The sequence below is a fragment of the Panthera onca genome, chromosome D4 (genome assembly GCF_046562875.1).
Source record: "Panthera onca isolate mPanOnc1 chromosome D4, mPanOnc1 haplotype 2, whole genome shotgun sequence".
Lineage (NCBI taxonomy): Eukaryota > Metazoa > Chordata > Mammalia > Carnivora > Felidae > Panthera > Panthera onca.
The window spans coordinates 22,995,828-23,012,191 of NC_138351.1; the positions used below are offsets into that span (position 1 = coordinate 22,995,828).

General features: G+C 36.4%; 1 long non-coding RNA gene and 1 pseudogene across 19 annotated transcripts in view; one reads left to right on the plus strand and one right to left on the minus strand.

Annotated features, from left to right (window-relative positions):
* The window catches only part of LOC132663585 (uncharacterized), a 553,467-nt gene that overhangs the window by 127,023 nt on the left and 410,080 nt on the right, over positions 1-16,364 (minus strand). The gene's annotated exons all lie outside the window — the stretch shown is intronic.
* On the plus strand, positions 8,503-8,598 carry LOC132663975 (U2 spliceosomal RNA; annotated as a pseudogene).

A 16,364-nucleotide genomic window follows, 5' to 3' on the forward strand; every position in this document is an offset into this window, starting at 1 on the left:
CACTACTAGGCATTTATCCAAGGGATGCAGGTGTGCTGTTTCAAAGGGACACACGCACCCCCATGTGTATAGCAGCACTCTCAACAATAGCCAAAGTATGGAAAGAGCCCAAATGTCCATCGTAGGATGAATGGATAAAGAAGATGTGGTATCTGTATACAATGGAGTATCACTCGGCAATCAAAAAGAATGAAATCTTGCCATCTGCAACTATGTGGATGGAACTGGAGGGTATTAGAAATTAGTCAGAGAAAGACAAAAATCATACAACTTCACTAATATGAGGACTTTAAGAGACAAAACATGAACATAAGGGAAGGGAAACGAAAATAATATAAAAACAGGGAGGGGGACAAAACAGAAGAGACTCATAAATATGGAGAACAAACTGGAGGGGTTGTGGGAGGGGGGATGGGCTAAATGGGTAAGGGGCCCTAAGGAATCTACTCCTGAAATCATTGTTGCACTATATGCTAACTAGTTTGGATGTAAATTTTTAAAAATTAAAAATAAAATTAAAAAAAATAAATAAATGCAATTGATAGTTTGATTTCCTGAGCCCTCCCTCTTAAGAAACCATATAAACTACATCTCAGGACTATTCTTTGAGTGCACAGAGAAAGGGGAGAGGGAAGTGATTTGCAAGTAGCTTCCACCCATCAACATTTTTGCTACACCAGGCATGAACTCTTGCTGGCATTCAGAACCCTACAGTGTCCCCACCTTCAGTAAACAGGGAATCCCTGAAGCAGAGGTGAGACACTGTTGGATCCCATGGGTATGACATTTGTCAAAGCCCACAGAAACAGCTGATCCACAGGCATGTGGGGCTGAGAGGATTGGAAACGGGCAGAAGAGATGGCCGGTGCCCCACAGACAGAGCAGTTACTACATTCTAGTTTTATTCTCACAAACAACTTGCTAACTTTGTCCTGCTGAGGTTCTCAGCTTGTCAGTAGGACACGAGATGACGACAGAGCTGACAATTGCAGCCTATTTCAAGCCTGCCCACGCCCCACCTCAATCAAATTAAGCACATGTTAGAAACAGGCACCTTTAACAGAAACAGTCCTATTTACGGGACATGGCAGATAAAAGGGAAAACACTGTGACAGCTATCCTACCATTATTCCACAAATAATTCCCAATCTCTAGTGACAAGTTAGAAAAATCTCACGCTCTTGGTGTTTTCCTCACGTCCATGATACTGATTACTTAGCACTCTTAAACTAAGACTTGCACATTGCTGAGTGCCAATTAAATTGCTTTGCTCATTATTTCAAGGAATTTCAAGAGAGAGGCATCTAAAATCATGATCTGAGTAATGAGCAAGTTGTATATCTGAGCGTCCAAGCTTCAGCTGTGAGTTGGCCACCTTAGAAACATGTGCTCCCCCCTTTCCAAAGTTTTGTCCATTTGGGCCTGGTGCACTTTTCCCTGGTTTCTCCTCCCTAGTCAACCTTATCATTGAGTGATGTGGAGAGACGAGGCTATCTTCGTTAGATAACTCTTTTAACTCTTTTATCTCACTTGTGATGACAATATTTGTCAATAATCAGGAATCAAAATATTTTTCTGGATAATTTAGGATAACCAGTTAAGAGTAACTTCTGATGCACTGAAAAATTGAAATCAAAACCAGAAATTATTATGAACGCACATGCTTTAAAAATATGTAGCAAATAGTGTTTTTAAAAAATATATACAGGGGCGCCTGGGTGGCTCAGTCAGTTAAGCGGCCGACTTCGGCTCAGGTCATGATCTCACGGTCCATGGGTTCGAGCCCCGCGTCGGGCTCTGTGCTGACAGCTCAGAGCCTGGGGCCTGCTTCCAATTCTGTGTCTCCCTCTCTCTGACCCTCCCCTGTTCATGCTCTGTCTCTCTCTGTCTCAAAAATAAAATAAAATAAAAATGTTAAAAAAATATATATACACACTAGAAAGTAAAGGCAAGTACTCTTGAGTTAAATAAAAAGATAGAACTTCTAGGCAAACAAATGGAAGATATAAACAAAACCAAATAGAAATATTAGGACTAAAATGGCAACAAACTCAAAAACAAAACAAAACCTCACCAGATGAGCTAAAGAGCAGAATGGAGATGGTGGAGGACAGGGTTGATGAAGAGGAAGACAAGCAATAGGAATTATCCAACCTCAGCAATAGACGGTAAGTTTGCTATCTTCCAAATAAAATGGAAAATACTAGTTTTAAGTATGTTATGAGAGGTTAAATATGTATTTTGTAATTTCTAAGGCTACGTGGAGAAAAACTATACAAAGGTGCATAGAGAAAAGCACAATTGCTAAATTAAAATGAAATACTAAAAAAGGATTCAAATATCCCAAGAGAAGGCAGGAAGGGGAATACTGAAGTACAGAAAAAGGAAGAACAAACAGAAAACAGGTTTTTAAATGATAGGCCTAAATCTAAATATGTCACTAACTCCATTAAAAGCAAATGGTACAAATGTGCCAATTAAACAACAGAGATTCTCAGAATGGATACAAAACATGAACCAACTACATCCCGTTTGCAAGAATCTTACCTCAATTGAAATGACATGGGTGAGTTACAAGTAAAAGGATGGAAAAGACATTCAATGTAAGCACTAATCAAAAGAAATCTGACATGACTATTATTATCAGACAAGCTAACCTTCAGAGTAAAGAATATTTCCAGGGTAGAAGAGGTATATTACATAATGATAAAAGGGTCAATTCACCAAGAGGACAGAACAATTCTAACTGTCACATACCTAACCACATAGATTCAAAGATTGATCTGAATGGAGAAATAGACAAATACACAATTCTACTTTCAGACTTCAACTCTCATCTCTCAGTAACGGATGGAATAAGTAGACAGAAAATCAGCTAGGAGATAGAAATGAACAATGTCATCAACCAACTCTAATATGTATAGAGCATTTCATCCCAAACCATCAAAATACATATTTTTTCAAGTCTGTATACAACTCTAAACAAGATAAACCATATGTTTATTGCAACGTTCTCTGCAGTAGCCAAGATATGGGAGCAACCTTTGTGTCCATCGATAGATGAATGGATAAAGAAGATGTGACACAATGGAATATTACTCGGCCATAAATAAAATGAAATCTTGCCATTTGCAACAATGTAGATGGACTTCAAGAGCATATGCTAATTGAAATAAGTCAGACTAAGAAAGACAAATACTATATGATTTCACACATATGTGGAATCTAAAAAACAAAACATGAATAAACAAACCAAGAAAAAAACAGAATCAGACCTAAAAATACAAAGAATAAACTGATGATTTCCATAAAGAATGGGGATGGGAGGACGAGCAAAATGGTAAAGGGAGTGAAGATACAGGCTTCCAGTTAAGGAATGAATAGGTCATGGGAACAAAAGGTACAGCACAGGCAATAAAGTCAATGGTATTCTAATAGTGTTGTATGGTGACAGACGGTAGATACACATGCGGTGAGCACAGCATAACATACAGACTTGCCAAATCATTATGTTGTACACCTGAAGCTAATGTAACCTTGTGTACTAACTATACTTCAATTAATCGATAAAAATTTTAAAAATAAAACAAACTTTAATAAATTTGAAATAATTAAAATCATGCAAAGTATGTTCCCTGACCATAACAGATTAAAAAAAAAATTCTTTTAATGTTTATTCATTTTTGAGAGAGACAGAATGCAAGCAGAGGAGGGGCAGAGAGGGAGATACAGAATCTGAAGGAGGCTCCAGGCTCTGAGCTGTCAGCTCAGGGCCTGACGCGAGGCTCAAACCCACAAACTGTGAGATCATGACCTGAGCTGAAGAACCCATAATAGATTTTTAATAATAGAATATTAGAAAATATTAGAAAAATAGAATAATATAAAAATCTCTCACACACATGGAATTTAAACACTACCACTCTAAACAATACGTGGATGAAACAAAGATTCTGAGGGAGATTAGAAAACATTTGAATTAAAAATGAAAATACAGCATATTAAAATACTGAGATACTGTCAGAGCACCTGAGTGGCTCAGTTGATTAAGCATCCAACTTCAGCTTAGGTCATGATCTTGCGGTTCATGGGTTTGAGCCCCACATCCGGCTCTGTGCTGAAGGCTCAAGAGCCTGGAGCCTGCTTTGGATTCTGTGTCTCCCTCTCTCTCTGTCCCTCTCCTGTTCGCACTCTGTCTCTCTCTCTCTCTTTCAAAATTAAAAAAAACATTAAAAGTAAGTAAGTAAATAAATAAGAAAATAAAATAAAATAAAATAAAATAAAATAAAATAATTACTGAGATACTGCCAAAGGTGTTCTTATAGGGAAATTTATATCAGTAAATGCTTATATTAGAAAATAAAACAAATTTCAAATCAATAATCTAAACTTCATCTTTAAGAAACTAGAAAAATAAATGTAAAATAAACCTAAAACAAGAAGAAGGAACCAAATAATAAAAGTAAGAACAGATATCAGTGAAATGGAAACCAGAAGAAAATAAATGAAAACAAAAGCTGATTTTCTTAAAACATCAAGAAAATGATCAATCCTCTAACAAGACTGACAAAAAAAAGTTAAGACAAAATTACCAATCTGAGGATTCAGATACCAAAAGAATAAAAAAGTTCTACTATAAACAACTTTGGTACCACAACTACTAAAACTTCCTCAAGATGAAATAGATAATATGAATAATTCTATAACTATTAAAGAAATTACATTTTAGTACAGTCTCCCCCCACCCCCAAAAAATCTTCAGGCCCCGATGATTTCACTGGAGAATTCTATGAAACATGTAAAAAAGAAATAATAACAATTTTAAGCAACGTCCTGCAGAAGAGGAAGGAACACTTCCCAGCTAATTTTATGGGGTCAGCATTTATCCTGATTCAAAAATGAGACAAAAACAATACGGAGGGAAAAAGAGAAAAAGAGAGAGAGAGAGAGAGAGAGAGAGAGAGAGAGAGAGAACTGCAACCAAAATCCTGCATGAACATATATGCAAACATCCTTAAAATAACAGTAGAAAATCAAAATCCAGCAATATACAAAAAGATCACACCATGACTCATTGGTGTTTATCCTAGGAATGCAACATTAGTTTAATATTCAAAAAACAAAGTAATCCACCATATTAAAGAAGAAAAGACACAGGATTATATTAACTGATGCAGAAGAATCATTTCATAAAATTAAACATCCAGTCATGTAAAAATTCAAAGCAAACTAGGAAGAGAATTTGCTCAGCTAGATAAAGGACACACACAAAACCCTAAAGACATCATGCTACTTAATAGTAAAAGACTGAATGCCTTTTCTCTAAGGTTGAACACAAGGCAAGAAAGTACACTCTCACTTCACCTATTCAACACTGTAATGGAAGTCCCTGCCAGTGAAATAAGGCAAGACAAATAACTATTCAGATTGCAGACAAAAAGTAGTACTGTCTCTATTTACAAAAACCATGATTGTTTATGTAGAATATCCCAACTTCTAGTACTAACAAATTGGTAGTGAGATCAGCACATACTGATCAATTGCACTTCTATTCACTGGCAATAAACAACTGAAAACTGAATTAAACCATATACATATATAAAATTGTGATTTTATTATGATATATATACTTGTAAATAGTTCCAAAAATTGACACAAAGGTATAAATCTAACAAAACATGTATAAGTTCTTTATGTTAAAACTAAAAAGTAATGACTGAAAAAAATCAAAGGAAACCAAAGTATTTGGAGACATATTATATGCATGGATTTCAAGACTCAACGTAGTTAAAATATCAGTGCTTCCCAAATTGACCTGTGTGTTGAATACAATTTCAATCAGAATCCCAGCTGGGTTATTTCTTGCAGTTATAGACAAGCTTATTCTAAAATATATATTTAATGACAAAGAAACTAGAATAGCTGAGACAATTCTGGGAGAGAGTTGGAAGATTCATACTTCCCAGTTTTAAGATTTACAATAAATCTTCAGTGATCAAATCACTGTGATGCTAGTGGTAGGATAGACACAAAGGTCAATGAAACTGAAGAGAAAACCCAGAAATAGACCCACACAAATATGCCAATTAATTCTGACAAAAGTGCTAAAGCAATTCAATGGAGAAAGGATGGCCTTCCAACAAATGGTATTCAGATATGCATCCATATGCAATAAAATGGATCTCAACCTAACTTTCACACCTTCCACAAAAGTTAACTCAAGATGGATCACAGATTTAAATGTAAAATATTAATGGGGCGCCTGGGTGGCTCAGTCGGTTAAGCGTCCGACTTCGGCTCGGGTCATGATCTCATAGTTTGTGGGCTCGAGCCCCGCATCGGGCTCTGTGCTGACAGCTCAGAGCCTGGAGCCTGCTTCAGATTCTGTGTCTCCTTCTCTCTCTGCCCCTCCTTCACTCGTGCTCTGTCTCTCAAAAATGAATAAACATTTTAAAAAATGTTTAAAAAATAAATGTTTTAAAAATACATATGTGGAAAATTGTGGAAGTAAATTAACTCCACTCTGCAGGGGAAGATGTCCCCAAATAATCAAATACCTGTCCTCTCTCAAGCAACTTCAGATAATCTTTAAAAAGAACTTTAAGAATGGAGAGCCACACTGGCAGTGTGGAGCCTGCTCGGGACTCTCTCTGTCTCCCTCTCTCTCTGCCCCTCCTCTGCTTGCATGCTCTCTTTCTGTCTCAAAATCAAAAAATATTAAAAAAGAACACTTAGAAATGGCTTTATGCTATATTTCCCCCCAAGCTCCTAAATATATTAATAATATTTTCTAGGCAAGTTACCTTTTAGAATGTTATAATCTATGCATTAAGTTCTTCTGTATTTCACATTATTATTTCTTTCCAATCAAGGTGTTATTAAGCAGCAAATAACATTTGAAAGACATACTTAAAAGTAAACTAATATGTTGGAAAACTAATTACTACCCAAGGTGTCTAGTTTCCCTATCTCATAAGAATTGTGTGTGAAGATGATACAGGAATTCGGTCAACCTCAGTCAAAATGACGTTGCTTCTGTCTAAGGGCGACTTAAAACATCACCCAGAATAGTAATTCAATGTGGCAACTTTTAAGTGAAATCACTTCCTGTCTGCTTACCATTGCTATTTATTAGTACTCAATTATATGTATGGACTAAGTTCATGATGATGACACATACCAGATAGTAATGATTTTTGAATACGACAAAGGTAGCACTTTTCAAACCTATGACCTGGAAGTGAGAGACTTTAAATTCCATTAATGATTTCTTGAGACAGCAGCCACCCCACTGTGAAGTCCAGGGAAAGGTGTGCATCTGTTGTTAATATATTATCTTAATGTTCCAGCCGTCTGCCCAAATAAAAACCAGGATCAGGAGGTATTAAAATAAGTGTCCTTTCAGAAAGGGAGATAGATTAGGGTGTAAAATTACAGAGCCCTTTTCTAAGATTCAATAACTAGCAGAGTAAAATCTTTTCTTGCGCTATGGTTACATTTTGGCTTTCTTACTACTATTTCTAGGTAGAGTACCACATTTCTGAAAGCTACTGGCATAAACAGGAAAACACGAAACCCTTGAGCTATGTTCCTAGATCATGTTTGATGGTGTATTGGGTTCAATAAGCCACATAGCAACAAGCAATCTGCCATTTGCTATTGTCCTTGATATGTAATCTGATCTGAGCAAAGTAACAGCACATCTGATAAAACTTGTGGTATGGACATTTGTCTCACCTCTGCAGCCCAGAGTCTATATATAATGGCCTATGCTCCATTTTAGGAATATATTCTCATATTCCTGAAATCCCAAAACAGGTTGGATTTGTTTTGTTTTCAAACACCTTGGTTGAATATTCTGTTCTTGGAATGCAGGGCTCTTCCTTTTGGGCTTGGTCATTGGGAAACAAAGCTCTAGCAGTTTCCTTCCACACTTGCTATTGTCTTTACCTGCCTCAGACATAATTTATATCCACAGACATGACTCTAAGTGCACCCCTGGTTGGCTTACACATCTGAACATTATCTCTGGCAAAACTTGTAGCGCTCTAAAAATTGCCTTCATCCTCCAGATTCATCAGCCATGTCAAAATGAGATGTAAAAAGGAAAGAGAAAGGATGATCAGAAACCAGCTCCACATTTGAACAAATGTTAAGGTTTCTTCAGACCCAATAATTTATAAGGATATGGGACTAAAAGGAAGTATTGTCAAAAATTCTTACTCTTCCTGAACAGGGATGCTTTCTGTGCTCTGTTCAGAGCATATGACACACTGAACTCTGACCTCACAGAAGTCCTGTAGAGACTAATTTACCAATTGACTTAGTCTACTTGCTAGTCCCGGCACATCTATGCTTTCTATATCTCACAGTATAAAAGAGGCTAACAATTTGTAGATTATAAGCTTACACATGGTCTACATCTGAAAATGTGCCACATATTAAATAAGTATTAACACCTGGCCCCTGTCCTCTAGATGTTAGTATTAAAATTGAGAAGGCATCGCTTCTCAGCCTTTTGGCAAAGATAAAGTGTAGTATCTGTTCTTATCACTTTAAAATTGAGAAGGCATACATAGAAAAATGAAGACACAGTATAAAAAGAGGAATATAAACATATGTTCACAGAGAATGAAAGCCCAAGAGAATGACTCAGGGCAGTCAAGAAAATATAGCAGTCTATGACACAGAACACAGAGTCAAATCAAATAGAGAAATAGATAAAAGACATTACAGCTCCAAATTCCTCATCCTATTAGATGTTTACAGTTAGTTGATGCACTTATTTTTTTCAATGGGTTCTTTATCTAATATTCCTTCTGTTCATGTCATTAATGGTCCTTTAGAACATTAGGAATAGAAATACTAACAGAAGAAAGAAAGAAAGAAAGAAAGAAAGAAAGAAAGAAAGAAAGAAAGAAAGAAAAAAAAAAAAGAAAAAAGAAAGAAAGAAAAAACCAAAAAAAAAACCAAAAAAAAAAAAAAACCCAAAAACACCTATTCCTGAAAAAGATCAGCAGTGGTGTAGTTCTGGGGTGCTTTCTGAACAGTATTGCCTGTTCTCACTCTAGAAGTATATTATACATATATCAATTTAAGTACTAATGGATATTTAATGTTTTTTATTTATTTTTGAGACAGGGAGAGACAAAGCATGAACAGGGGAAGGTCAGAGAGAGAGGGAGACACAGAATCTGAAACAGGCTCCAGCTTCTGAGCAGTAAGCACAGAGCCCGACGCGGGGCTCGAACTCACGGACAGTGAGATCGTGACCTGAGCCGAAGTCAGACGCTTAACCGCTTAACTGACTGAGCCACCCAGGCGCCCCAGTACTAATGGATATTTAGAGCACACTCAGTGTCAGGCATGGTTCTAAACATTTGACATATACTGTATTTCATTGGTCTTAAGATGCACATTTTTGGTCACATTTGAACAACCTCTGAAATTGGAATAGGCCTTACACATGATGGAATATAATAATTTAATTGGCAGCATTTTCTCTTTCGTGTTGGTATGTAAAATAATGCTGCAGCTTTAAATCAATAACATCTTTGCACTGATGAAATATAGTCACAATTCTAACATCAGTGTAAGTATCTACACAATCCCATGTAAAATTCCCATTTTACAGAGAAGTTGATACACTCGCCTGGTTTCACACAAGAAATAAACATGAGAGCCAGTTTTCAAACCAGAAAGTATGGATTCCAGTTTTGTGCTCTCAGCCACTCTCCACAGTACTTCTCAAATAAAACAACAACAACAACAACAACAACAACAAACAAACAGTAAAGGTAGTAAAAACAGACCTTCACTCCTCTATTAAGATCATCCTTACTGAAAAGAAGTATAAAATATCCTGTTTGTGTTCGTTTAAAACCTAAAGTATGGCCATAATAGTGTAGTTAATAAACAGTGTTTTGTCACAAGATGTTGAAGATGACCATGGGAGAAACAGACACCTACGGGCAGTAATACAGACTCCAGTGCTTTCTATACATGGAAGGATATTGCCCGTAATTATCATCTTCAATTCTTATTACAAGTTGTAAAGGAATAAGGCAGCAAAACACCTGGAAGGGATGTTGTAGAGAAGATGCCAATACCGAGTATGTGGTAAATCTGGAAATCACTTAAGGTGACTTTTGTCGACCTCAACACTACTGCGATTTTGGAACACATAATTCTTTGTCGTGGGAAATTGCTTCTTTTATTGTGGGATGTGGAACACCATCTCTAGCTCTACCCAGTAGATACCACTAATACTCCCCCAGTTATGACAAACAGAAATGTCTCTAGATATTAAAAATGCATGCTTGGAGGCAAAATCACCCTCAGTTGAAAATCACTGATTTTTAAAAAAAAAATTTTTTCCAATGTTTATTTATTTTTGAGAGACAGAGAGACAGAGCATGAGCAGGGAAGGGGCAGAGAGAGAGGGAGACTCAGAATCCGAAGCAGGCTCCAGGCTCCGAGCTGTCAGCACAGAGCCTGATGTGGGTCTCAGACTCACAAACGGTGAGATCATGACCTGAGCCAAAGTCAGATGCTTAACCAACTGAGCCACCCAGGCACCCCAAAAACCACTGATTTTAAGTCTCTTTTTTCTACCTAACACATTCTGTTGCATAAAGAAGACAATCAATGTTATGACAATTATGATGGGACTCAAGGCAGAATGGAAGAAAGGGAAAGAAAGAGGGAATTAGGAACAAAAGAATTCTACAATATTTACTAATATTCATCTTCAGATAACTTCAGATAATTTCAGCTCTACACTGAAAGACTAGCTAATATACAATCCTTACCGTAAACCAAAAACATAAGAAAATTCACCCCTTAATGCAAAGCCCTATTTAGTAACTCTTACATGTAACTTTAGAAAGCATTTAAATAAAACGTTCAGCACAGGAGTGAAAAATAACTGCTCCCTTAGGAGTGCAATGGTTATAGACCTGATCCCTTAAGTACATTCTAGGTTTGTTTAAAAGAATTAATAAACAATGTTATTGACAGACATATGCTCATTTCATTGTGATAAAATTATAATTGAATTGATAGGTAATGATCCTTTAAATCATAAGAATAAAGCTCAAGTGGATGCTTGCATGGACCTCAAGGCAGAATTTCTTTGCATTCATCATATTACTATTGATATGCTGTCATGCTGATATTAATACTCCTGCATGATGCTATATCAATAAGGTATTAACAAAGTTTTCATATTTTCTGTCCTTATGAGGATTTTTTTGAGAAAATATAAAATAGCTCTGTGCTAGCAATATGAAATAAATCTATTCCAAATGTATTCACCTATTCAATAAATACTTAAGGAGCACCAACCCAGGATTTCTGATACAATATTAAGCTTCTTCTTGAAATATATCCATAATAATAAAAACCTAAATCTATATTTCAGCTATGTGTAATTAATACGTTGTATTTGCTTTTATGTATTCCACCTATCTGTAACTCAGGCTTTCTGAGCATTAGTAAAATATATAATTTAATATAAAACATATTAAAAGGCATCCCCCTCAAGATACGCCCTTGTTAGCTAAAATAAAAATGACTATAGTATATTATTTCAGACTTGTAAAATTACTTTCATCAACAATCTTTTTTTCTCTCTTGATGCTCACAACTACTCTGTGAGATTAAGTAGGTTCTATTTGATTACTGGTTTTATTATTACTACTATATCCATTGTAAAAATTGACAAATGAAATTTCAAAGAGATTAAGTGACTTGGCTAAGAACACTGTATGTCTAATTAGTGAGGGAAAAAATCAAGTTGTTTTTTTTTAATTCTAAGAATTATTTCCTTCATACTATAATGATGTTTCACTTATTTCCTTTGTAAAATATAAAATTCTTCCATTCCTTTGTATAATATAAAATTCTTCCATTCCTGTTTTTTTTTCTAATGTTTTATTTATTTTTGAGAGAGATGGAGACAGAGCACAAGCAGGGCAAGGGTGGAGAGAGAGGGAGACAGGATCCATGAAGCAGGGTCCAGGCTCTGAGCTATCAGCATAGAGCCTAACGCTGGGCTTGAACCCATGTACCACCAGACCATGGCCTGAGCTGAAGTCAAACGCTTAACAGACTGAGCCACCCAGATGCCCCCTTGTGTACCTGTTTAAAGAACTAATTGCTCTTAGCACAGTGCTTCTCTGATGGGAGCAGAGGTCAAAATCACCTGAGTCTGCTCATCTGGGTAATTCACTATCGCACTCTTTGATAAACACTGCCTTTAAGAAATAACGTATTAACAGAAGACCATGGGGGAGGGGAAGGGAAAAAAAAGTTAGGGAGAGAGCCAAACCATAAGAGACTCTTAAAAACTGAGAATAAACTGAGGGTTGATGGGGGGTGGGAGGGAGTGGAGGGTGGGTGATGGGCATTGAGGAGGGCACCTGTTGGGATGAGCACTGGGTGTTGTATGGAAACCAATTTGACAATAAATTTCATATTTTAAAAAAGGGGAAAAAAAGAAATAATATATTCCTATCTTAACACTTAAAAATGAATGAGCGCATGATATATTCCCCAGACTCAGAAAAACTCTTCAGAATGGAGGTTAAGTAGAGAAAATGTAGTAGACAGGACTGAAATAGGAGAAAAATCTGTAAAAAAAAAAAAAAAAAGTGGAAGCAGGTAGTAAAACAAATTCCACTGACTGTTTAAATTTGCTTGCAGGCATCCCTGCCACTGGGACTGTATTTAAGACTGTATTTATACTCAGCCATCCATTTTGAATTAGAAACTCCATTTCCTTCCAATTGCTTTTATAGTGATGCCAAGCACATAACCAAATTTCCAAAAATTGATTTTCTTAGTACTAACCCAGTGTCAGCCTGAACTAAAGTGTGCGTCAAAGTCAGTTTTTTAAAAATGTAGTGTGTCCTCTGTTTCATATCTTAAAAGTTCTTGGCCTAGACCACTTGGCAGTCCTGTAAATTTGTTAGCAATTTTTCTTTCCATGCAAGAGGACATCATACAATAACATAAGGCTGAAATTACAAGCCCACTTAACATTTCATCAGCGGAAAGGAGGAAAGAAGGGACAAAAGTACTCATTGTCTAGAAAATAGTAATGACATTTTACATTTATATGGTGCTTTGATGTGTTCCCAAGGTACTTTCACATATATCACCTTATCTAATATAAACCTATAAGCCAGGCAGCAGGAGCCATAGCCTCATCTTGTGTTGGAGAAAATAAAAATTCAGTGATATTAAGTGCTACAGCCAAGGCCACATGCCTAGAAATAGCACAAGAGCACAGATTATTTGACTCATAAACTAGAAGATCTTTCTACATTCTCTATATAAAATACTTAAATACAACTCCCCATACTTATTCTCTGCCTTCTTTGTTATTTTCTATTCTTTCCATGGCTACAGAATGTCTACACTCTCCCAAGGTTCTGCCCTAAGCGCCTCTGCTCTTCTTCCTCTACATTCTGTCCCTGAGTTATCTCATCCAAATATTCTTTTCACTATTAATTTCCTTATTACCAAAACTATCCAAGGTTTTTTTCTCCAACTCCATCCATCTCCAACCATCTCCTTAAATATGATATAGGTGTGTCCAAGTCTATGGAGGTAAAACTGAATTCACCATATATGCCAGTAAAACTGCTTCTTCACTTACATCTCCCTCTCATGAAGAATGACATCATCATGAACTCAGATGCCCAAGGAGAAGGTCTAGAAGTCCTCTTAGATTCTTCCTACTTGTTGCTCACTCCTCACATCCAAACACAAAGGCACAGCTCTCGTGGATATAACCTCTGTAATGTTGTCTAATGCCTTCCTCTCTTCTCAATCCCTACTGTCACTGCCTTCTTCATCCCTTTGTTTCATCTCTCCTCAGTTATAATAATATTCTCCTAACTGGTCTCTCATTGGTTTCTCCAAGTTCTGCTGCTCATAGCTGCCAAAAAAAAAATTTTTTTTTTCCTGAAAACACATCTGGTCACATTGACCCCATGCCTCCATGAAGAACATGCCAGTATTTTCAGAATCAAGATCAACCATTAGTTTAGTTCATACAATCTTTCATGATTTTTGCTTCTTCTAGCCACTATGCTGACTCATACTTCTACCCACCTATTCCTGGGTCATATGCAAACTTCACTCCAGCCATGTGGAGATATTAACAATTCCCCAACCTTATGATGTGGTTCTGCCTTCCAAACTGCCTTGAATAATTTATTCTTTATTTCCATTACTTTTACATAGTTAATTCTTTTTTCCTTTCCAGAACTCAGTTCATACCTCACATTTTCCAGAATACATTTCTCATCCATATAATCACAGTCTAAATTATACGCCCCCACACTGTATTCCCACTTATCAAGAGTCACAAAATGTTCCTATTACTTAATCCATTTATTTATCCTAAGAAGTTTCACAATATGGTAAAAGTGACAAGCATGAAAAGTCATTGGCATATTCTAGGAAAGCATATAATTTTTAATACCTTTACCTTCCATAAGACTTCTATACTCATTATACAACAACCACTACCTCACATCACCTTCATACCTCAATTTATTTTTTTACATCTGTACAACAGCTAAAGAGTAAACATTTTAAGCTATAGTTTCCCCCTGGGAATATTGACAGTGTTGCCATCATGTTTTCTCTTCAATAATGTTTAGGCAATTATTTTGACCTATTATTGAAAATTCTATTTATTTTATAAATAACAAAAATTAGTAGAAAAGATTAAATTGCTGATACAATTGCTGATACAAAATTAGTAGAAAGATTAAATTGCTGATACAAATAAAAACACTTTTTCTACAAATGTAATAAAATTGCAAACAAAGGAAGAAATGAGGAAATTTTTAAGGTCAGGTATCCACTAGAATTTAAGTAGTTGATAATGTATTACTGCAAATAAAAGAACAAAAGCTTTCTGTGAATAACTGTTGAAAACAGATTATCTTAAAGAAGTATAGTTATGGGTTTTATACATTTTTTTATCTATGGGGAATGAGAAATCCCCTATTGTAAATCCTCTGCTGGGAAAAAAAGTTAGCATATTTTCACTTGTAAAGGAAACAGATGCATATTAGCCAGAAGCATGTTTTTAACTGTCTATATTTGAAGCTTAAATATGATGAAATAAGCTGTGGATAGATACCAAGCTGACAAGGAGTGAAATGTGCTGGATTGTTCTTTTGTCAAGTTGTTTACATTGGGGGCAACATCTCCCAGATCCCCTAATTCCATATGGTTTCAGCTCAGAGTTGGCTAAAAGTGAAGTTGCATAAGACTTGAGAGGTGGAAATGAAACAATAGCCATTACACTCTGGATATCAACACTGGTTAGAAGCAAGTTGCCATGGTCCATGTGGTTGGTTCCAGTGTGTCATCTTTCCTACTCAGCAGCCAGCTTCCTTCCTATTGGCCATAGTAACAAATAGTGACCCCAAGCCTATCTGTCAACACCACTCAGATATGAACTCAGAAAAGTAATAGCCACAAAGAGTAAATAACTTCCCATAGACTTCTACAGACAGAGAAGCAGGTGTAGGTGATCTGATTAAAAGTGTGGTTGTGGGGGCACCTTGGCGGCTCAGTCAGTTAGGCGTCCAACTTCAGCTCAGGTCATGATCTCGCTGTTCATGAGTTTGAGCCCCGCATTAGGCTCTGTGCTGACAGCTTGGAGCCTGGAGCCTACTTCAGATTCTGTGTGTCCCTCTTTCTCTACCCTTCCCATGCTTGTGCTATGTCTCTCTCTCTCTCTCTCTCTTTCTCTCTCTCTCTCTCAAAAATAAATATTAAAAAGAAAAAAAAGTGTGGTTGAGGTCCAGCCAGAGCCAACATCAACTGCCAGCCATGTGAGTGGCCATCTTGAATGTTCAGATGACTGCACTCATAAGAAAACATGAGCAAGAAGCACCCCATGCAACCCACAAAGACAGATATGAATAACAAATGTTTTAAGCCAATACATTGGAGGGTGGTTAGCAATAGATAACTCGAGTGTTGACAAAAAAGAAGGAAATGCCTTAAACAGCGCAACATGGAGGTGATAGTTGTCATTCTTTCTTCTCAGAAGAAACAGTAGAGATAAATTACCATGGACCCAGAGGCCAAAGATTTAGAATTAAGTTTATTTTTAATTTAGTTTCTTGTAAGTGAGAATTAAAATACAAATCTGAACACTATCCAAAGCACATTTCTTTTTAGATTATGAATCTCTGCCAACAGATACAGAATTCTAAGACACTATTCACAGAGAAGTATCGAGTGAAAAGGGAATACAAGGGACTTTTCTGCAATAATCCTTACGGATTAAACTACTATTTAACCAACTGATTTTGCAAAACACCAAAAGC